The following is a 16,855-nucleotide window of genomic DNA, read 5'->3' on the forward strand; positions in this document are numbered from 1 at the left end:
AGCGAGGACGAGTGCATGAGAAAATGTGATAGGGTAAACATTAGGTTTAGGGTTTACCAGTCGACTGGTGTATGTACCAGTCAACTGGTGGTTAGACTGGGAGAATATTTCTATTCTTTCAATCGAAGTGGACCAGTCGACTAGTCTTGACACTAGTCTACTGACATCAAGTCGTTGGGTTATAACGGTCGAATTCCATAGAGGACCAGTCGACTGGAGATATGACCAATCGATTGGTAACAGCAGGAACAACTTTGCTATTCTCCCCAAGCTATATTTAAGAGAGCTCGGAGTGGCTGGTTTGGGTGTCAAAATTAGAGGTGGCTAATTCCTAATTAGAGTCTCTAAGCTCTCTTGTGATCCTCTTGTTCTTGATCAAGTTGTGGTGAGGTTTCTCTACCGACAAGGAGGTTCGAGCTAGCTAGAGTTCTGAGGCTTAATCCACTGACAGATTGAGGGATCGTCCACCTTACGGGCAGCCGTAAAATAGGAGCCCTAATTTTTAAACCAAGTAAATGAATGTGTCAGTGTTTGTATTTCTTCATCATATTTAGCTTTCATACTTGTTATTTTATACTTTCACTATGCTAACAAGTGTAGGAAGCGAACGAAGTGGGTGATCGACTATTCACTCCCCTCTAGCCGGTATCAAAGGTCCCAATAAGTGGTATCAGAGCGAGGAGCACTCTTGAAAGACTAATCATCAGAAGGAACACGCGCTAGAAGAAGATGGAGTCGGAAGGTCCACTAGGATGGGACATTCGGATCCTACCTCCATACGATTGAGAAGACTTCAAGTATTGGAGGAAGCGTTTGGAGACTTGGTTCCAAATGGATTGAGATCATTGGACCGTGTTGGAAGTTCCTTTCGAATCTCTAATGGACAAGAATGGGAAGCATTTCCAACCTCAGTATTGGACCGAAGAGCAAAGGCAACAATCAGAGACGGATAAAGAGCTAACTAGAATTGTATTGAATTTATTACCTTCTAATATTGTGCTCATGAACTATGGAGCAAAGTGATTGCTCTTCATGAAGATCCTACATAAACACAAGAAGTGGAGAAGCCTAAGGAAAAGAGTTCATTGGTCCAAGAGGAGGAGAAGGACTAATCGGATGTGGAGACGAGCTCAAAATCTAAAGAGGATGAAGAAGTGAGACCGTCCACATCTTCAAGTGAGGAAGAAGAGTCCAAGACAAGTGAGAAATAAATCATGACAGTTTAACTCTCAACCTCAACTACTGAGAAGAGCGGAAAATTACACATCAAGCAAGTGCTTTGAATGTGGTGAGATGAGACACTACAAGAGTAAGTGTCTATTGCTCAAGAAGTAAAGGAGATAAATTCTAAATCCATTAAAATTACTTTAAGAACTAATGTGGGTTATAGTGATGAGTCAAGCAGAAGAAGCACATAGTGTGCTTTATGTGTGGTGAGCGTGCTCACTACTGTACGAAGTACCCAAGGAGAGGAAAGCTCAAGAAGTTGGCACACTTCAAGAAATGGGAGAAGAAGAGAGGCTCATGTCAAGGGAGAGCTTCAAGAGTAAGAGAGGTATACCCTAGTTTAAATTTGAATTCAAATTTAAATTCTTCTAACCATGGTAGGAATAATTTTTATTTACCTATGCAAAATCATGGTTTTAGATATAATGATAGGAATAGGGTTAATGTATGTGATAACCCTCAGAAATTATTTTCAAATGATAGACCTAGCAAGAAACAACCCACCTTACCTAAGTAGAGGAAGGTGGTTGAAAACCTAGGTATTAATCCTAAAAAGGAGAGACATATGCCTAGGAATGGTAGGTTTAGGAATGTCTAAAGTGGACATGTTGATTATAGGGTTAGAAACCTAGAATTAGAAAATCAAGTTTTGAGGGAGAAGCTTGATAGGGTAGAAAAAGTCCTAGGTAAATTCATTAATGGATCTAAAGGACTTAATAGGATGTTGGGTAGTCAAAGACCCAATCGTGATATATCCAATTTGGGATATTGGTCTTTATCAAACAAGAGTCAGGGGAATTACCCATGGAGCACTTTGGTGGGTATGCTATAGTAGAGTCCTCTAAGGCTAAAAAATAATTACATGCATTGATTGTAAGTGAAAATGGCAAGGGGAAATCCTCCAAGGCTAGAGAAAAATCATATGCTAGGGTGTCATATGATTATATCAAGGAAAGTTCAAGAAATGGCAAGAGAAAGACATTTAGGGTGCGTTTGGTTCAAGTTATCATGTATAATCTTGGTTATGTGATTACCAGGTAATCACATAACCAAGGTTATGGGGAATAAAACATAACCAAATGTTGTTTGGTTCAACCTAGGTAATGCAACAAAAACTTGTTTGTTTGAAGTTTTAATGAATACCCTAGTTTAATATTTTACCGTATTACCCTCAGTTACAAAACCAACTATACATATTATTATTATTATTATTATTATTGATTTATGTTTTTTTACTTTTCTTTTTTCTGTATATATTTTTAAAACTTTTTTATGTGTTTTTTTTATTTTTTAATGTTTTTATATTTTTTATATTATTTATATTTATATATTTTTTTTACAATTTTTTAATTTTAATTTTAATTTATTTATTTATTTTTAAAATTTTTAAAATTTTTTTAAAATCTATTAAAAAATTTTAAATTGTTATAAATTTTTTATTTTTTTTAAAAAAAATTTAAAAATTTTAAATTTTAAATTTTTTATTTTTAAAATTTATATTTTTATATTTTTTAAAATTATTTATTTAAAAAAAATTAAAATGTTAGATTTTAAATTTTTTTAAACATTTTTTTATATTTTTTCATGTTTTTTCTTATCGGAGGGTATTTTTGGTAAAAAAAGTTCGTTAACCCCGGAATCAAGAAAAATCTTAGTTTTCTGAGGTTTTCCGATTCCGGGCTGCATGACCCTTTTGTTGACATGTCGGGTATGGAACATTACTCGGGAATCATCGAATACCTAAACCAAATAAGGTTTTTGTTGATAACCTTGGATGGATAACCAAGGTTATCAAGAATAACCCCGAACCAAACACACCCTTAAGGATAAGGAGAAATAAACCAAGGACAATGTGTCTAAGGTTAAGAAGGTCAAGTTTGTAGGTCAAGTGTTACCCGAGTTGCGCCAATATAGCCTAGCCATAGTGGATGAGTCACTTAGGGAGGTGGCTAAAGTTAAGAGCTCTAAGGGGAACTCAAGGAGTCAAGTTAGGACCCATGGTCAATAGATCTTAAGTGAACCTTATTTGGGATTCTAGATAGGCCATAAAATGTGCCAAAGTAGTTTAGAGATGGACTTGAGTCTCAAACCTAGGAAATTGACACATATGTGATGTGTTTCATGCATGAAAAGATGACATTGGGTTCATATTGTATGAAAATTTATTTTGGATGTATAGATGCTATATAAATTAATGGTCGTGATACATTATGATTTGGTATGAGCAGATGCATCAAGAGGAAACCAAAACTAGGACTTTAGATCAATGTTCAATTAAACCATTTAAGTAGTTTTAAATTTTGTGTCAATCTTGAGATCCAAGACATATATATTTTTAAATATATTTTTTCCAAGTTGATACTGGTAAAATAGATCTCTCCATAAAATTTAGAGATTTTTGGAGGTCTGTGAAATTTTTTGTGTATTTATGAAATTAGGTTCAGAATGTTATTTAGGGTTGAAATAGGTACCCATCGATTGGCTCAGACACCAGTCGACTGGTAACTATGTTCATCAAGCATAGAATAGTTTTGAGAGATTATTTCGATATGATCAATCGACTGGGGCCTATGGCAGTTGACCGATACAGGTTGAAAATGTTTTTAGCAATAGAAAATGACCAAAAGGATGATAAATATTTATATAATCATATGGGGGGGGGATTAATACATGATATTTATGGTCATTAGAGGTTAAAGAGTCCAATAATTGAGATATTATTGGAGCTCTTTTTTGTGTGTGGCAAAGGGGGAAAAGTATTAGATTTAAGTGTGAAATCTCTACACTTTTACAAGAAATCATAGCTCAAGGGAGAGCTTAGGTGGAGGAGGAGTGATAGCTTATTTATTGGGAAAGGAAGAAAAGTTTACCTTTATAGGAAATCCTAGGTTAAGCGGGAGTTAAGGTGAAGGGAGAGTCTAGGGTTAGATTCCATGACTTATGCATGTATAGATTGCATGCTTATTTGCATTGTTATTGTATTTATGCTTTCCTAATTTAAACGGATTGTCAAACATCAAAAAAGGAAAGATTGTTGGAGTCATCTAGGTGGCCTAGGTTTTGATGTTTGGACAAAGTTTAAGTTATGTTTATTATTGTATTTGATATGCATTGTAAGTATGCAGGATGCAGGTATAACAAGGAAAGTCCAAGTGTGATCTTGGAAAAGTAAAAGTCCAAATGTGATTTTGGCAATGGTGAAAGTCCAAGAGTGAGTCTTGACGGTGTAAGTCCAAGCATATATTCTTGGCAACGTAAGTCCAAGTGTAACTTGACAAAGGTTGAAGTCCCGGAGGCACACCCTTTTGGCAAAGAAAGACCCGACAACAATAACAAAGCTGAAGGAAGCTCTTGAAGGCAAAGCATGAAAGATAGGGAAACATATGAGGGACACAAGGCTGATACAAGAGGCTAAAAGGCAAAGTCAAGGTTGTGCAAGCGAGGATGAGTGCATGAGAGAATATACTGAGGTAAATCCTAGGTTTAGGGTTTATCAGTCGACTGATGTATGTACCAGTCGATTGATGGTTAGACTAAGAGTGAACAAAATACTTTTGTTCTCTCAATCGAAGTGGACCAATCGACTGGTATCTAGCCATTGAGTTGTAATGGTTGAATTCCATAGAGGACTAATAAAAAAGAATTTAGATATCTCTACAATAGTATGATATTGTCCACTTTGAGGCTAAGCCCTCATGGTTTTGCTCTTGGACTCTACCCAAAATGCCTCATGCCAATGGAGATATTTTTTTCCTTATAAACCAATGATCTTTCTCATGTGTTTTCAATATGGGACTATGTTTGTAACCTTACAACCTCAACAATTCCCCCTGAAACAAATGACCACAGAGTCCCCCTCAAGCATTGAGTCACTCTTGACCTGCTAAGGACCTCTCCTACTTTGTTCAAGGTTTTCACTCACATGGTTCAATCTTGGATCATGGCTCTGGCTCGTGCTTCTTCCGGCGGTTAGTCCGGTGAACAACGACTTTACTCTGATATCAATTGTAGGATCGAAAATAATTTAGATATCTCTATAATAGTATGATATTGTCTACTTTGGGCTTAAGCCCTTATGGTTTTGCTCTTGAGCTCTACCCAAAAATGTCTGATGCCAATGAAGATATCTTTTTCTTATAAACCAATGATCTTGCCTATGTGTTTTCAATGTTGGACTATATTTGCAACCTTGCAACCCCAACAGGAACAACTTTGGCCATTCTCCCTGAGCTCTATTTAAGAGAGTTCGGGGTGGCTGACTTGGGTGACGAAATCAGAGATGGTTAACCCCTAATTAGAGTCTCCAATCTCTCTTGTGATCCTCGTGTTCTTGATTGAGTTATGGTAAGGTTTCTCCACTAACAAAGAAGTTTGAACTAGCCGAAGTTCCAAGGATTAATCCACCAACAGATTGAGGGATCGTCCACCTTATGGATAGTCATGGAGTAGGACCTTGATCGTCGAACCATGTAAACGAACGTGTTAGCGGTTTGTTTATATTTCTTCATAGTCTTTATTTTTCATATTTGCTGTTTTGTATTTCTGTTGTGCTAACAAGTGTAGGAAGCGAACGACGTGGGTGATCGACTATTCACCCCCTCTAACCGATGTTAAATGTCCCAACATCGACTCCATAGTCTCCCACCCTCTTGGGTCTCCCGGCCACTCAAGCCTCCCGGCTTCATATCCTCTTGGCCTCTTGAGCCTCCAGACCACTCGGACCTTCCAGCTTTATAACCTCTTGGTCTCTCGGTCCACTTGGCTCTAAACGATGCAGAATGAAGGATCATTTCAGGAAAAGAATAATGATCATGTAAATCTAGGATTATTATGAGAAAAAGGCAGTTAGGGGAATACATTTTACATTATTTAAGAAATTAAATAATGACAACATGTGGATCAGAACAGAAGGAAAAGGTCTTTTTTCTCTATAAAAAGTAGTCCTTTCTGTCATCTAAGGTACGCATACACACACCTACATATATTAAAATGCTAAGGCTCATCTTCTTCCTCCTCTAACTTGAGTGTCAGAGTGACTACGTCGGGAATTCCTTGGCCATCATTCTAACTCTCTTCTCTTTCTTGTTTGTCTCTGTCCAAGCTCCCAACTCCATCATCATCCTTGTTGTCATTCGATGATTGACAATTAAGTGGGTAATGGGGCCAACTCACCGATGATTCACTTGTCGATGTTCACAGGAAATATCATCAAGCATTATTTGAACTTGATTAATTCTTTAGTTGCTAGAGGGGATCGTCCGAACTCGATGTTCCAAGTGGAGTTCTTCTCTGATGCTTGTGTTTCTCCTAAGGGGTGGATATTTGTCAAGTTGGAAATGGTCAAAGATGACTCATATTTGAGTTGACACGGGGCACTAGGGATGATAATTTTCTCCACGGGTTTGAGACTCCATGGGAAAAATCCAAAATGGGGGCAGGTTCCGGGGGGGTCTTTCATGTATGGGTTCGGAGATTTTTTAAATCCTCACAATTGAATGAAGATAGATGTGAGGGTATTATCCTTGATGATAATAATAATAATAATAATAATAATAATAATAATAATAATAATAATAATAATAATAATAATAATAATAATAATAATAATAATAGAGTTGATATTTTCTATTTATTAAACCATAAATTATTAATGTTATGGTATATGTATTATTTAATTAATATTAGTATTTATATGTCATTAATTCTTATATTAATAATTTTATGAAATATGTTAAAAATTGAAAACTTTTTGACCAAGTAAATGAACAATGCACATTTGAAGCGGGGATAGAGATGAAAATTTAATCCCTATGATCAGGGATGAAGATTCCTCGATTAGACAAAATCGAGAATGGAGATGGGGATGAGGGTGGAGATATAATTCAGGATGGGGGAGGGGGGATGGGGATGACAAACTCACCCCCACCCCCACCCCCATTGTCATCCCTATAGAGAATGACCATGCTCAAAGCAATGTTGAGAAAATCGGACTGGACTGACCGGTCAGATGAGTCGAATCTCGAACCGGTCCTTGATCCGGTTTGGTCAGCCATTAAAGCCAAAAAAATGCATTGACAGGTCAAAACCGGTCAACAATCGGGAACTGGCGGTTCAACTGATTTCCCCTACTTTTTGGCTTTTTCATCTGGAAAGTGGAAACCTAGCGGCGGCTTTATTTTATTTTCTTTCTCGACAACTCTCATAGCTGCAGCCTCCACTCCAACGAGCTTCTTGCGGAATCTCACGCTCTCCTTTTTTTCTTTCCTTCCAATTCTATAATCTATACATAAGTCTCAACTCTCAAGTCTCAACAGAAGGCTTTAGATTTCAGCTTCTTCAAAGCTTGATCAAATCCCTAAGGTTAGTTTTTTTTTTTAATTTCCATTAACTTTTAATTTTTATAAGCTTCCATTCATTTATTTTTTTTCCCAAGCTTAATCTATTTTATACGGCTGATTCGAAGAGGCATTTAGTTATTTGGGCTTGATTCCTTCTTTCTTAAGTCTCTTAAGTAGATGAGTGCTCCAATAGTTCTTGATTGCATTGTCACTTTGTCAGTTTGGCTTGCCAATCTTCCTACTATGAGTGACCAATAATTTATATGTGTTTTTGTTTCCTTATCTTTGTAAACATATGAACTGCAAAGGTTCATATTTTCATGAACATACCCTTTGTTAAATTCTTCCAATGTAATACTTAAAACTAAAGGAAAATGAGAATATTAGGAAATCCAGCCATATTACTTCCAGATCATCAGTTTACTAAATGCTAGAAGATAACCCTTTCAAAGGGGCAAAGAAATAGAGGAAAAAAAAGGAGAGTAAAAATCTTCTCTAGTAAAACAAAAATATCACTACAAGAAAATCTGCATTCAACAACACTCAAACGACAACGGTTTTATAACAAATCGTTGTCTTTTTACCTTTTAACAACGGTTTTAACAAAAACCGTTGTCTTTTAGCAATTTTTTTGGCCTACGACAATGGTTTTTAAAAACCGTTGTCTATTTATGTTTTTTTAGGGCTACGACAACAGTTTTTAAAGGCTACGACAACAGTTTTTGAAAAATGTTGTCTATGTGCGCTTTTTTTGGGATTACGACAACGGTTTTTGAAAACCGTTGTCTATTAAGTGTTATTGAATAGCGTTGCTTTTCTTCTTTCGCCGCTTTTTCCCCTTCGCAATTTTTTGCCGCTGCTGCGTTTTGTCTTTCCCTCTCTCTGAAATTTTTTGCCGCTGCATTCTGCCCCTTTACCTTCTCGATCCCTAAAACCTCTCACTTGCTCTCTCGTTTTCTATGGTGATGGTGAGCGCGCAGCTGTGGGATTGGAGTAGAATGGAAGGCTTAGAGGTTTTCAATGTGTGGCGATCTTTGTCGACGCATCCTAAACCTCATCGCATACCTCTGATCTGTAGCCACGGATTGTACCAACCGCGACCTCGACGACCTTGGAGCACTGCTAAGATCAAGCAGCACTTCTGTTTTATTCCTCTCTCGACTCGATCGCTCCTTTGTCCATCGCACGCTTTCATATTCTTTGCTTTTTTCCTTTTCTTCTACAGATCATTTGAAGATGGAGGGCGATCTCCTTTCCATGGCTTCCACTCAGCGCTTGAAGTTATTCCAGGGAAGCCAGGCTTTTCCCTCCAACCTCCACCTCCATCTTCTGTCAAAACTAGGCATTCTGCGAAATTTAGGAGATAAAGAAAGCTGGTAAGCGAAATGAGTTCTTGGTGGAAGGGTAACTATCCTACAGCCAGGTCCAATGGTGACTCTTCGAGGAGGAATTCGACGACCACTGAGGAACAGAAGCAGACGAGAAGGACAAACACGTTCTACGGACCTTTGGAATCACATTGGCATTTTCCGGAGCCCGAGAAGAAGAAGCCCCCTTTGACTTCAAAATTGACCTTCAGGTCCTTGTAGAAATCGCTCACTAAGGTCAGCAAAAGCAATGCATTTCCAACGATGTTCCAAGGCGCCCACGATCCGAATGAGGAGAAAGTGGTGAAGTCGTTGAGGGACACACTACTATCGAAGGGTCAGCTACCTGAGAAGTATGATGACTACCATACACTTCTCCGGTATGGCTAGAATACATTTGTTAAGTAGCTGGAAGAAATTTCTCTTTTTGAATCCTTCTTATTATTATATTGATCATACATGTCCTAGTTCTATATCGTGTGAAAGAATTTTACTATTGATGCTATAGCTTTCTATTCTTCTCTGCAGATTTTTGTGATTGCGGAACTTCAACATGTCTAAGGCAGAGATCATGTTTGTTAATATGCTCAAGTGGAGAGATAGTTCTGGTGTTTATCTTATTGCAAAAGTAATATATTCCTGACATGTTTTTCTCCCTATGGGTTACTATGTGGGCATTTCAATTCAACATCTCACGACTTTTACTGACTTTGACACAAATATGATGAAACAAATAACAATCTTCATCCAATTTCTACAATAATATTTCTGCCGAGATCTTTTTCCTTGCAAACATTAAATCAAATGACAGATTAAAAAAATATCTTTTAAATGCTGGTTTTTTCTAAATAATGCTTTCATTTTTTTCAAACATAACCATGATGATCCATGTGAATATACATTCCTTTGCAGGTTTTGGATTCTTTATAGGGCCAAGCAAGATGGACCAGTAGTCTTGGTAAATTACCTTACTATGAATATCATCCTATACCTTGGTCATCTCAATATAACTGTTGTATAAACACCTATTCAGGGTTGGCGTCATCCTTGGGAAGGGCATGGAGATCACTCACATGATCATGTGCCTGAAGACAAGGTATTATAGTACAAGCATGCCTTAATTCATCTACAATTTCCCTTTTGTTTGTGTATGTATAAGATGCTTCCAAAGCTTCAATATGATTATTGTTGACAACAGGTGCTTATTCATGAATAAGCTCCAAGCAGATTCAATTTCCCTATAAGATGTATGTTTGGATTCATGGTATAGACTAAAAGATTATTGTTGTGGCACCTTTACCTTAGAAGTGCTAACAAGCTCAATGCACATGATGAATCTCTTTGCTATCCTTTCAAACTGCTAATTTCTAGCTTCAATATGCATTGACATTGACCTGTTATGCTTGGATATCTTCTAGGTGTAGATGTTAGAACATCCAAGATATGCGAACTTGGAATATTGAATTATAGAGCTAAGCGAGTGCTTTGGATTGCCCTCCGCCAGCTTGAAGTAATTGAGACCCACAGTGGATATGGTTCTCATCACACATCTTTCCTGTAATGAATTAAGATTGTCTGCTACATTTTTGACCTGGCTCTGATCCATTAGATCTGTGTAACTATGCTGTAAGATTTCACAGTAGAACGAGAGACATGTGAGAAGGTGATTTCTTTGACTCATTTAATTAGATCTAGTCCTTTATTTGCTAATACTTCCCCATACTGATTTTTTTAAGCATGTTAGAATTGTGAAGAATTTCTAATTATATCTGTGTGCTACCTTTCTCATAGTTTATTGCAATGTGTGATAACTATTAGATGTTGCTATTCTTTCTCTCCATTATGTAGTCCTTTGATTAATATTTGCCAATTTTCCATAGTTTTTCACTTTAAGATCTTTCAAGCATCTAGTGACAAGTGCAAATTGGTTAGCATCTAGTGACATCCTTGTGTTGACTTTAGAGATTAAAAATTGATGTAATTAGCATGTTTTTCTGGTGCTATAATCCAATGATATAATTTATTCTTCCAATGCGAGTAAACATTGTCAGATTCTTTTATACTCCTTTATGTATTAGATTTCTTATGATTATTTCTTATTGCCTTCTCATTTTTCTAATCGTAGAGATCGAGCGAATCAAAGAAATACTTGCAATGCCGAATGGAAAGGTTAGTTTGCATCTAGTTTAGCTTTTTCCCTCTTAATGGAATATTCTTGAGATAGAAATGAGTGCAAAATAAGTCTGTTAATATCTTAGTTGTCTCGGAAGAAGTCTATTGTGTCACTTGTGCTGGGCTACTGTATAATTTACTTAATTCTATATTTTTCCTTATGCTTGACGTTATAATTGTTCCTCTTTGAAAGTGCCCTTAATCTTAGTCCTTAATCTCCTATTGACTTTATTCACAGATTATTAGTCTTGATGAAACGCATACCTCTTGGGCGCTTGACAGATAAGTAGATTAGAAGTCTTTGTTTTCTTAAACACACTAATGGTTTTATTTTGTTTCTAGAAACTTGATGGCGAAACAAGATCTGTCAGAGCTTAGTTAGCTTAGTTTATGCAATGCTACAATAGATTTATCCGAGAATCCCTTGATCTCTCCTTTAAGATAATAATTGTTGATTAAGAATCACCCACTAGTGGGAATTACATGAAGCCCTTGATCAAGTTGTATTCGCTATTGCTTGAATAAGTTGATTAAAGTTGCAAGTTGAGCCTGCACTTTCACTAAGACTAGAAATTTTATCCTTTAATCAAGTAGTAGTTTCTTGATGGAGTTTATTTAGCATATGAAACTCATTTAAGATTTATGTTTGTTGTTCAATACTTTTTTGACCTCATACTTGTTATAATTTTTGGTTTATAATGCATTGGACCTTAATGTAAAAAGGCAGATTGTCTACCTTATGGCTCCATTTGTGATAGACGAAACTTTACAAACACCAGCAGATGTTGTGAAAGGCACATCCTTATAACAGGAAACCACTCTTTATTAGACTGCAGATCAACCTGCAACTTCTCCCAAACTTTGCTCTTGGCGTTTAAGACGCTGTTTGGTTCGCCTGAGTATCCCAGAAAGGTCACTCGTTCACCAACCTTGGCTGATGATGGTGGATCAACTAACTCAACCTGGAAACAAAATGAATTCATTAGTCGTTCTTGATGAATGATCACATGTAAAGATGATAATTTCCCAGGTAAACCAACCAATATTATAATACTTAAAAACTAACAGGTTAGTAAAAGCAAAGACTTGTAAGAATGGAGGCAGAGTTAACGACTTAACTTTGTGTGGTCATCGTTTGATGCAGCCAAGACCATTGCTTGTGACTTAATGCCCCTCATGGTTGCAGGCTTCAAGTTACAAAGGACACAAACCTTCCGATTCTGCACCAGTGATTTAGAGAACATAAGAAATTCACATCCAAATGGAAGAAAATTTGAAAAGGGAAGCAAAATAAACCTGCATTTCCTCAAGAGGAATATATTTCACGAGGCCACTAACAACTGTTCGAGGGGATTCTTCACCGACATCAATTTCTTCAACATAGAGTGAATCTGCATCTGGGTGCTTCTGAACTTTTTTGATGAGGCCAACAGGTATGTCAAGTCTTGAGACAAAAATTTCTATTTCAGCAGACTTCGTTTTTGTACTGCCAAAAGGCTTGTTATGTTGTTTCTTAGAATTTCCTACAGCAGGTCACATGAGAAACTTATTGAGCTCTAGGATAAGCTTTAACTTCATTAAGTCGAGTTTTATTAATACTTCAAAACTTGGAAAACCATTTACATTAATACAACACTAAAAAGTAGCTTCATTTGCAGGTCTAGGATAAACCTTCATGAAACTTTCTCCTTGTATCAAAAATTGTATATGGTCAAGAGTTACTAGTGCTTCAGATAAAGATGAACTCTTCTAATATATGTTTATATTTTGCAGGTTCTATTGACAAAGTTTTATGTTGTGGTTTTATTTGCCGATATGAATGGGGTACTTGAAGAGTATGATTTATCAAATCTGTTATTGTGATTGTAGCAACTACATTTCTCCAAATTTCAGCTATCAACCCTGTTTTACGTCTTCTACAGGTATTATATTCTTCCCTTTTATTTTTGGTGCTTTGCTCACATACTTTGATTCACAAAAATCCAGAATGTTGGAAAAGGTTGATATGGAAGAATCAGCAAGTGAGAAAGAGGAGTCCGATGAAATTCTACAAGTTGAAGATTTTGATGGGGCTTGAGTTGACAATAATTACTTGCAATCCTACATGGCATGAACCACCATCACAAGTTTCTAGTCTTTTGACAATTATTCATTAGTTGTAAATGAAGTTTATTTGTTTATTTGTATTGGGATAAATTTTATTTGAATATTAGACATGTTTTTTCTTTTGTGATTGTAATATAATTCTTGTATAAGTAACATTTTGAATGACATTGATATGGAAAATATTCTTTCTTTTGTGATTATGATTCTTTATTATATATTTATATTGAAATATGATATATTGGTATTAAAAGATAATAATTTAAAAGACAATGATCTAAAACTGTTGTTGTTGTCTATCACCCTCAAAGACAACGGTTAAAAACCGTTGTCAAAGCCCCAAAAACGGTTGTAAACTAGCAGTGTTAATAAAAAAATGCTTTAAACAACAACGGTTTTAAATCGTTGTCTTTTCATTCAAAGACAACGGTTTAAAACCGTTGCAAAACTGTTGTCTTTTCATTCAAAAGACAACGGTTTAAAACCGTTGTCGTAGCCTCCACTTTTAACAACACTGCCAGTTACAACGGTTTTAAAGGGCCTACGATAATGGTTTTTAACCGTTGTCTTTTAATGTTTTTGTTGTAGTGTATTCATCAAAAACAAAATCAGTATACACTTGAGAATATAAACTAGTGGAAAGTTGTCATTTTTTATTATAGCTCTTTTATGATATTCCAAGGGAAAATTTTCATTTTTTAATTTTTATTTGCCTTTTGTTGTAACAGTTTGGCTTATGCATTAGCTTAGCCTAATCACGTGCACACTCGTCTTTTAGTTTGTGTATAAGAATGCTATTTTTTTTCTTATATTCCTACGTTTTCATATTTCAGGATGATGGATAGCAGTAGTGGTACTGGTAGCAATGCAAATTCATCTGTCGGACCATTTAATTTACTAGTGAAGAATACGCAAACCAAAGTCATAGACAGAAAGCGGATATAGCATGAGCGCATGTTTCTGAAGGTGTAAATGCACAAGGAAGAAAAACTATGACATGCATTAATTGTCACAAGACATTTGCGGGTGGGGGCATATTTCGGATGAAGCAACACTTAGCGGGAGCAAGGGGTAGCATTGTTTCCTGTGGAAAGGTTCCACCAGAAGTTAGGCATGCTATTTCAGTAACCTTGAAAGATATTTTTGAGAAGAAAAAAGAGGAGAATTTGGGGCAGAAAATCCATTTGGTCGATTTGTAGATGAATTTAATGGCGATGAAGTCCAAGAGATTTCCATTATTCACACTAAAGGAATTACAATCAATGAGGCAAGTGCATCATCTGATAAAGGAAAGCGAAAAGCCACTACATTAGGCTTAGGTATACATAATTTCTTTAAAGGTGGACATGATAATTCACAACCCACTATCAAGGCTATTTTGCAAAGTAAAGAAAAATGGCACAACTGTGATATATGACTATTGCCCGTTGGTTTTATGATGCTTGCATTCCTATAAATGTTGTTAACTCTCCATTTTTTTCAAAAAGCTATTGATCAAATAGCATCAATGGTGTTGGAACCCCAAGGTTGGTTTTGGTGTGACCAACAAGTTAAGTTAGGTCCTGCCTGTTTCTAACCTGATGTCTAAGTGTGCAGGAGCTTAGGAGCACAGGTACTCGAGCGGAAGACGCAGCTAGCGAGAAGGATGACACGTGGTGCGTCCGAGGGACGAGGTGCTGCGGAAGAGTACACCGGCGAACGAGAAGGAAGTGCGCGCGGTGGTTCCGAGGTATGAAAGCCGGAGCGGAAGATTGCTTGGGGAGCAAGAGACGCAGCTAGCGCGAAGGTCGGCACGGGGTGCGACCGAGGGACGAAGTCTGCGGATGAGTACGCTAGTGGACGAGAAGGGACACGCGGCAATTTCGAGGGACGAGAAGCCGGAGGGAAGCACGCTCGAGAAGACCGGAAGATGGGTTCGGGTGAGCCCTATTCCGGATGTCAGAGATCACCCAAGCAAGCGGAGCAGGAGCAGAAAGACCCGGACCAGAGGCGAGCTGAACCGGAGAAGAGAGCACGGACCAATAGTCAATTGGGTTGACTTTTGGCTACGGGGCGCCCGGAACTGTCCGGGGCGCCCGGAGCTGTCCGGGGCGCTCGGAACTATCCGGGGCGCCCGGAGCTGTCCGGGGCACCCGGAAGTGACTTTTTCACAGGATCGAGCTTTGACTCGATCCAACCGTTGGGGGATAAATTTTATCCCCCCCAGGGCGCCCGGAACCCTTCCAGGCGCTCCGACCAAGGCTATAAATATAGCCTTGGTCAGAAGCTTTTCAACAATCATGATCATTCTATTTCCAAACACTTGTATGTTTTAGTTGTAGTTAAGCTTCTGTTTTCTGTGCCTAAACGCTGTAAGAGGCTTCTCCGCCTGAAGGAGTTTTTGAGCTTAATTTTCCTTGGATTAACAACCACATCGGTTGTAACCAAGTAAACATCTGGTGCCTCGTCTTTTCATTTATGCTTTTACTTATCTGCTTAATTCATTTTACAAGTGTTAGCTTAATCGTTCGAGGAAGGGTTGTTTGTCTTTAGTTGACAGGTTATTTACCAACCCTTCTAGCCGGCCCAACGGTCCTACAAATGAGTCATGGGTATAAAGCTCCATCTTATTATGATCTGCGAGTGCCTTTGTTGCGAGAAGCTAAGAAAGAATTGGCTTTACTTATTGATTCATTTTGAAGTATTTGGACTGAATCTGGTTGCACTATAATGGGTGATGGGTGGAAAGACAATAGACAAAGACCATTGATTAATTTTTTGGTTTACTGTTCTAAAGGTATATCTTTCATCAAATCTGTTGATGCATCTGATGTTGAGACAAATGCACATAATTTGTGTAATTTATTTGCTGAAATTGTTGAAATCGTTGGTCCAAGAAATGTGGTGCATATGGTTACTGATAATGCTAGCAATTATAAGGCTGCTGGAACTTTACTAAGTGAAAAATACCCAACCATTTGTTGGTCTCCATGTGCTGCACATTGTATTAATTTAATTTTAAAGGATATTGGTCAAATGAATGATGTGAAAGTCATAGTATCACTTGCTTCAACTGTGACTGTATTTGTGTATAACCACAAGTACACTTTAAATTGGTTGAGAAAGATAAAAGGGTGGAAGGAGATTATTCGTTCAGGAGAAACTAGATTTGCAACTACTTTTATTGCATTAAAAAGTTTGCATGACCACAAAGATAGTTTGCAAGCTCTAGTCACCGGTGGAGATTACAAAAAGTTCTCGAAAATAGACAAAGGAAAAGAGGTCAAGCAAATTATTTTAGATGAAAAGTTTTGGAATAATTGTTTGATTACAATGAGGATTATGGACCCACTTATTCGTCTTTTGTATGTTTGTGACACTGATGAAAGGCCTTCTTTAGGTTATATCTATGAGAGCATGTATAGAGTAATTAATGGCATCAAGAAGCTCTTTAAAAACAAAGAGAGATTCTACAAGCCTTATATTGACATAATCAATGAAAGATGGGATAGAATGTTGAGAAAGAATCTTCATGCTGCTTATTATTTGAATCCTGTTTTTTAATATGATCTCACATTTTCTACCCATCTAGAGATCACAAATGGTTTGTTTGATTACATAGAATCAAAGGTAGATTGGTGTAGTTTGGATGTATTAACATATGAGATT

At 37.1% G+C, this 16,855-nt stretch overlaps 2 long non-coding RNA genes across 2 annotated transcripts; both read left to right on the forward strand.

Annotated features, from left to right (window-relative positions):
• Positions 1-9,774: 9,774 nt before the first annotated feature.
• On the forward strand, positions 9,775-10,644 carry LOC121994516. The gene is made up of 3 exons (XR_006115753.1): positions 9,775-9,890; positions 9,966-10,028; positions 10,351-10,644. It is a non-coding gene; the product is annotated as an uncharacterized LOC121994516 (long non-coding RNA).
• Positions 10,645-12,401: 1,757 nt separating this feature from the next.
• LOC121994517 lies at positions 12,402-13,143 on the forward strand. Its single transcript, XR_006115754.1, has 3 exons — positions 12,402-12,537; positions 12,878-13,026; positions 13,091-13,143. It is a non-coding gene; the product is annotated as an uncharacterized LOC121994517 (long non-coding RNA).
• The last annotated feature ends 3,712 nt before the right edge of the window (positions 13,144-16,855 follow it).

This window comes from Zingiber officinale, chromosome 6A, assembly GCF_018446385.1.
Source record: "Zingiber officinale cultivar Zhangliang chromosome 6A, Zo_v1.1, whole genome shotgun sequence".
In the NCBI taxonomy this organism is placed as follows: Eukaryota; Viridiplantae; Streptophyta; class Magnoliopsida; order Zingiberales; family Zingiberaceae; genus Zingiber; species Zingiber officinale.